Below are 7919 nucleotides of genomic sequence, written 5' to 3'. Positions count from 1 at the left end.
GTGTTATGGGCCCTATGCTGATCATGATCCAAATAAACGATTTAGAGGGCAATGTGAGCAGCTCTCGTAGGCTGTCTTCAGACGACGCTGCCTTTTACCGTCTTGTAGAGTCATCAGGTGATCAAAACAAATTGCAAAACGATTTGGACAAGACATCTGTGTGGTGGGAAAATTGATTCTAAATAGTCAAAAGTGTGAAGTCAGCCACGTGAGCACGAAAGGAAACTCCTAAATTTTGGTTACAAGATAGAACACGCAAATCTAAAGGCTGTAAAGTCAACTAAATACTTACGGATTACGAGTAACTTAAATTAGACCGACCACTTAGCTAAAGTTGTGCAAAAAGCAAACCGAAGACTGGGATTTATTGACAGAACACTAAGAAAATGCAACAAGTCTACTAAAGAGACTTCTTACACTACGCTTAACTGTCCTCTTCGGGATCACAATTGCGTATTTGAAACAGTTGAGGAAAATAGGAACATTATTTACGTTGGTGAAACTTCCCTTTTATTACCAGACGTAAGTGGGAAATCATGGAGTGATAGTACAGCTCATGGTCTCCTCAAACCGGTAACAAAGGAACAGCGCCTAATAACACCTCAGGCAGGCGGTGAAAATGGCTTTGTTACAAAGTACTAACGCACTTGTCATGTGGAAGTCAAATCAAGCATCGGGAGATTACCACAATCACATGAACCAACAAAACTATGAGAAATGGGCATCAGAAAAAGTGATTCCCAATTTAAACCCTAACTCTCCATATCACAACGCTCCATATCACAACTTTAAAATAAACAAAGCTCCAGCTTCAAATTCTACTAAAGTCGATATCAGAATGTGGCTATCAAAGGAACGTATCCCATTCTCGGATACCATGCTGAAACCTGTTCTATATGAGCTTGTTTGAAGAACCAAGCCAAAGACGGTCGAATATTCCGTCGGTAAATTTCTACAACGGTGGTTCCCAACCATTCTTAGACATTTACCCCTGAGTGCACTCAGACATTAGCTACTACCGTTAATTCCCCCCCCCCCCCCCTCCCCACCCTATCACCAACTTTGGCATCTAACTAAACCGGAGAATGAAAGATCTTTCTTGGAACACCTTTTTTTTTTTTTTTTTTTTAAATGATGAGAGATGAACGATATTGTTTTTCTGTGTGTGTGTGTGTGTGTGTGTGTGTGTGTGTGTGTGTGTGTGTGTGCATGTACGTATGTTAAAATGAATAACCCCGGAGTTCGTGGTGCGTCGTGCTACCTGCAACTCCTTCTCAGATAAGAAAGCTAACTATCCACAGTGAGGGTAGACATGTATTACAGAACATAATTCCCCTGCGTTACTCCTCTCCACTTCGGCACTTGCTTGAGCCGCACGCTGTAACCCCATTTAAAATCAAACAGATTCAATTGTGTGCACTATACTTACCGTTTGTAAATCGCTTAATTGCTGCACTCCTTACTTCTGAAATGGCAGAAATTGAACGATTTCAGGATGTTAATGCTTTGTGCCTAACTACTCTAATAATAACAATAATAATAGTAATAACACTGTGTACAGCACTGTAATAGTAGCCCTTATGCAGTTACTGCTGTGTAGTGCTGTCAGTCAATCCATTTAATCCGTTTCGAAGCGAGTAATGAAGCAAATTCTGGACTCAAATGGTTCAAATGGCTCTGAGAACTATGGGACTTAACATCTGAGGTCAGCAGTCCCCTAGAACTTAGAACTACTTAAACCTAACTAACCTAAGGACATCACACACATCCATGCCCGAGGCAGGATTCGAACCTGCGACCGTAGCGATCGCGTGGTTCCGGACTGAAGCGCCTAGAACCGCTTGGCTACCGCGGCCGGCAATTTCTGGACTACTGCAGTTAATATCTACAACTTGGAGACGACATTTTCTTTGAGATATTTACCATTTGTTACGTATATGCCTCACTTTTATCGTCAGCGATGAACGGGACAAAGCACAACGTATGTGTGTAGCGGGTGGACTATGTGAAGAACCTGTAGCCTCCACCGCATTAATGCTGCCAATTGAGAAAAAATTACTATTGATAACTTATACACACACCAAAAAGTTTTGCATAACCCCGGTTCCCAGAAGTTCTCAAGATAGACGTTCACCGTTGTAACCTCCCCACCGCAATTTTTAAAGAAAATAAAGCAATACTTAATAGAAATGGGAGCCAAGTGTAACCTCCCCACAAAAAATTTTAAAAGAAAATAACGATACTAATTAGAAATGCTGATGTACATGGCTCTATGCGTAACCTGCCCACAATCAAATGTACTGACAATGGCAACAAATGTGAAATTCGCAATCTGACTCAATTATAAATCCTTCAAAAAATTAAAGTCCATTCAGTGACAAGAAAATTCAATTAAACCGAAATATCGGTCTTTGGCCCTGTGTAAAAACAATCAGAATTAAAGTCTTACCTCAGAATAAATGGATGTCACATATCTGCTCTTGTTGTTGCGCACCACTTGGAGGAACTGCATTGCAAATAATAATATTCTCCTTTTTTTGTAATTCTAGTGAAATTTTTCTTCAAAAGGAAGTGGAATGAAATGGGAAGTGCAACGAGATCTTTAGTTCAAAAAAATTAAACTTTTGAGAAAATGCTTTTGAAATAAAAAATTATTATTGGGAGACTTGTTGGAGAATAATTACAATAAATAAAATTTTTCATTATCAAATGATTATATTAATTAACAGTATACCTTATTCCTCATCTTGACCATTGTTGCTGACCGCCTACATCACACAACCGCACTGGGCTGCTACTACTGACCGACCGCTCTGCATGACGACTACAGACTGAGTACTGCTCTCAACTAGACAGAGCTACAGACTCGCAACGACTGAACTGACAGACTCGCAACGACTGACTGACTGCTACTCTGCATAGCGACAACTAACTCGCAAAGACTGCTACTGACTGAGAACCGCTCGCAACACTCGCGCGGTCAAGCGCATACTCTCTGGTCACAGATGCTACAATGCCTCGCCATCGCTGCTGCGTTACATACGTGTTTCATAACCCTCCACTCGGGGGGCAAAAATTTGGCAGCGATGGTGAGTCATTTGGACTTGCCAAGCGCGGCAAAATTTTTCTTTAATTAACAAAATCTACAACTTACAGAATATTTAAATGTTGTGCACACGCACTAAGTACAAAATATATCAGACAAGGACAAAATGTGAATACTAAACATAGTAGCAAATCAGAAAAAAGTATATACAAACTTTTTGACAGATAAAGTGCACAGGCACTGAAAAAATTCTTTAGCATATGCAGAACAAATAAACAGACTGGCAAGAATAATTAGATGTAGTACATAAAGTAAATGTTGTGCACACGCACTAAGTACAAAATATATCAGACAAAGACAAAATGTGAGTACAAAACATAGTAGCAAATCAGAAAAGTATATACAAATTATTTGACAGATAACAAAGTGCACAGGCACTGAAAAAATTCTTTAGCATATTCAGAACAAATAAACAGACTGGCAAAAAATATTATGTTGACAAGTGTACATGCACTGAAAAATGTCTTTAGCATTTTCACAACAAATAAACATAATGGCAAAAAAAAATTCATGTCCAAAGTGCACATGCACTGAAAAATGTCTTTAGTATTTTCACAACAAATAAACATAATGGCAAACATCATGTCGACCAGTGACATAAGTGTACTCACACTGGAGTTTAGCGAATCGAAAAATGTATAACCTATGAACGTAAATGATGTTACCAAAAAAAATTTTTTTCTTTATGTGACAAGAATCAGGATAGGAAAGGGAAGGATTGCATCATGGTTGTAGCACTTTAGATTGCACACAGCTGCTCTGAAAGTCCATATCTTTCCACAGTAGTACAACACCAAGTGACACAACTTGAAGTTCTTTTCCCATCAGAATTTATCAGTGTAGCCAAGACACTGAACTGTCGTAGTAATGTTCCATGTTTTCACTTTGGCAGTACATTAGGTACACCAAACAGTGGGACCATAATAATGTCTTCATCGCTCATGGTGGTGGACAGCATGTCGTGTCAACACCACACTCTTACAAGGCACACCAACGTAGAATTAGTGCAAAACCAAATATAGTGCTCCATGATCACTGGGATAAACAGGACAAATGGACATTGCAGTAATTCAGGGTAGTCAGCTTATGAGGTGAAGGACATCAAGTCACATAATATTGACAATTACAGTCTTCATTGATAGTTCGTGGCATTCATAGCCCAGTTATTGAACATTTCTGTACCAAGTATGTAGTATTACAGAAAAATGTTCATTAATTGTTTTACATACAATCAGTAGCCTTCTTTTCCTGGTTACAAAATATTATGAAATAATCGCATTCTTTTCAGTTACAGAGTATAATTAAGAATCATTAACCTTTTCCTAATTACAGTTAATTAATCATTTGTCATTAATTAATCATTTGTCTAATTACAGTTAATTAATCATTTGTATAATTACAGTTAATTAATCATTTGTCGTTAATTAATCATTTGTCTAATTACAGTTAATTAATTAATCATTTGTAGCCTTAATTAATTACAAAGCATTATTAAACAGTACCATAGTTAATTAATTATGTGTCATTCCAATCTATTAAGAATCATTAGTCTTTTCCTAATTACAAAGCATTATGAAACAGTCACATTTATTTCCAATTACAAAGTATGAACATTGAAAACAAGAGTTAATTAATGGCATAATTAATAACAATTTCGTTGATTGACATTAATTATTGGCACTCAGTGGCCATCAAGTATTGAATAGAATAAAACATAGTTCATCATTCAGTATTATTCAGATCATTACACAGTCATTATTAAAAATCAGTTAATTACAGTCAAATCATTAGTAATCACAGGCATTACAATAAACAGTGGCAGTTATTAGCTAGTGACAAAGCATTATTTTGAATATAGTCTCATTAAGAGGTCATTACTCGAGTGACATGCTATTCAGAGTTGATTAGTATTATTCAGAATTATCATAAACTAGTGACATTATGTGGGACTGGTAATACATTTTTTTGGTAGCAATGCATTGCGTTGGGATCGATAATTAATTGCTGAGGCATAATACTTTTTGCTTTTGACCTATTGCTGCAAATGAGGATAGGTAACGTCATTCGTCATGAGGCAGCTGTAGCAAGATTATGTAACAAGGCAGTACATGTGATCACATTTATAAATGATAAACACAAATGGGTAAAAAATATAAAAATGCAAGTACTAGAACAGGTATAATAAGTAACAGGTTTAGTAAGTGTCATGAAAAACTTCTCCTGGAAAAAATACAAAAACGGATTATTGACCTGAAAGAAGAAACGCACACTATGCTGAAAAGTAGTGAACTTCGAATTAACAAGTAGTGAAATGTGTATAAAATGTGTTCCATAGCTGTCCTTTCCAAAACTTTCCGTCATCCTACTATGCAATGTAACACCTGCTGTCAAAGCAAACCGCAACAAATACTTAAATAACTACGTGGCATAAATACATAACTTCAACCTTATCCTCATCTGTAGAGAAAAACTTCATTATTCATAATACCATTTCCTTCATCATTATTCATCAGTATTCACTATCATCTGCAAAAAATCACTTCATTACTCATTACCTAACTATTCCTTATCTCTAGCATATTTCATCACTAAAAATAAGATGTGTAGTTCTCTCTGACAGCCTGCATCAATCACCTTGTATTCTGAAAGAAAAAATTAGTTAAGACTGCTATTCTGTGATGAGTATAGTATAGTCTTGTTAATGCTTGTTAATCCTGATCCCTTTACTCTTCCTCATAAAGTTATTGCATCTCCTTTCGTTTATTCCGTAGGTGAAATTCCCATTTATGTTAAATTTATTTCTTAGAATCATCATTCCTTTCTGAAATTGATGAACAAAGATTAATGTCTTGCATTTAAATCCTATACCCACTAAATAATGACTGGTTTATGGTGACACAATTAACCATACAGCATAACATGACAGAAAACGTAATATGTCCAAGACATTGACAGTGTTCGGATGCGAAAAAATGTACACAGAATAATACAATGCAGTAGCAAAAAAAATGTGAAACAGTCACGATGTTGAGATGTCATAAGGCAAAAAAAAAAATGTCAAAGTCGACTGGTGTGTGTTATATCTTAACTATTTCATAGTGCATACAAACAAAACTGGAGTACAGTCATATACACAAAAAAATGGAAAATGTGCACGGTCTGATGTGTAACGACAAGAAAAGCGACCTGCTAACCTTACCTTGCCGGGCACTTGCCAAGAAAAAAAATACGATAATCATCAATAAGTAGTCACATAAATATAATTGCAGAAATAGTCATAAATGTGTAAATTCATCTGGAAAAATATGCACGGTCTGATGTGTAACGACAAGAAGAGCGACCTGCTAACCTTACCTTGCCGGGCACTTGCCAAGAAAAAAAAATACGATAATCCTCAATAATTAGTCAGGTGAATTAATTGCATTAGTAAATGGCATCATAGTGTGTTGAATCATACAGTGGTTTCACTCAATAAACGGTTTAATGTTTGAGATATGGTGATTGCCTTTCGATTTTCTGGTTCTCAAAGTTTCGACGTGTACAACATTGGGGTGAGGGATGCTGCGAATCCGATACGGACCTGCGTATAGAAGTTCAAATTTACTGCACTTACCTTTTAATTTGCTGGATAAATAGTGTGTACGTACTAATATCTTCTGTCCAACGTGAAAGTCGCGGCGTGTACAAACCTGTTTTTGCTGTCTTCTCCGGCGCTCTGCGGCACGTTTGATGTTGTTCAGCGCAATGTCAATTATTTCGTGGTGTCGTAGGCGACGATTTTTGGGGAATTCTATTAATTCTTTAATTTTGTTCGGTGGTTCAACGTTTTTCAGTATAACAGTCGGAGATAGCATAGTGGATTCATTTGGAATGGAATTAATTACATCTTGGAATGAGAGTATGTGTGTATCCCAATCAATATGTCTTTTGTGGCAGTATATTCTGCACAGCTTACCAATTTCCTTCATTAATCTTTCACAAGGGTTCGAAGAAGCGTGGTACTTGGATATATAGATCGGAGAAATGTTTCTAGCTCGTAACATGCGTGTCCATACACTACTACGAAATTGAGATCCATTATCAGAAATTACTTTCATTACATGCCCTACATGAAATAGAAAATGTTTTACAAATGCTTTCGAAACAGTTTTAGCAGTAGCTTTGCGTAACGGAGTGAAAGTAACAAATTTTGAAGTGAGTTCAACAGCGACAAAGATGTAGCAAAAACATGGTAGTGAGGTCGGACATGTTCTTTTGTGTTCCGATTCTACTTTGTTACTATCCGTAATAGTTTGCACGTGTCAAAATTAATCATTTGCTGAAAAACATTTGTTTGTGTTTTGTGAGTGTCGTAAATTGGTAGTGACAGCAGAAGACAACACAGCTGACGGACAGAAGCATTAGCTCGCGCAGCTGACCAAAGCATGTGAAGAAAAAAAAAAAAAGAATACTATGTCTCGTAATGACGACGAAATGAAATTTTCAAATGCAACTTGTTGAATGTACATGACGCTGAAATTTGCTTTGCAGAAGTTGGTTGCGATGTCTTGCTGATTGTTGCCGAGAGAACGCGATAGTGCGTCTGCTATAACATTTTGTGTACCGGGAATGTGAACTATTGTAAAATTAAATTCCTGTAAATATAGTTTCCATCTGCTTAACCTGTCGTGAGTGAATTTAGCTGAAAGTAAAAATTGTATCGCTCTATGGTCTGTGTAGACGGTGGTATGTCTGCCGTAAAGAAAGTGCCTAAATCTCGTGAAAGCCCATACAACACATAATGTTTCAAGTTCTGTGACGGAATAATTTCGTT

Source organism: Schistocerca americana, chromosome 3, assembly GCF_021461395.2.
Source record: "Schistocerca americana isolate TAMUIC-IGC-003095 chromosome 3, iqSchAmer2.1, whole genome shotgun sequence".
Lineage (NCBI taxonomy): Eukaryota > Metazoa > Arthropoda > Insecta > Orthoptera > Acrididae > Schistocerca > Schistocerca americana.
This window is presented reverse-complemented; position numbering follows the sequence as displayed.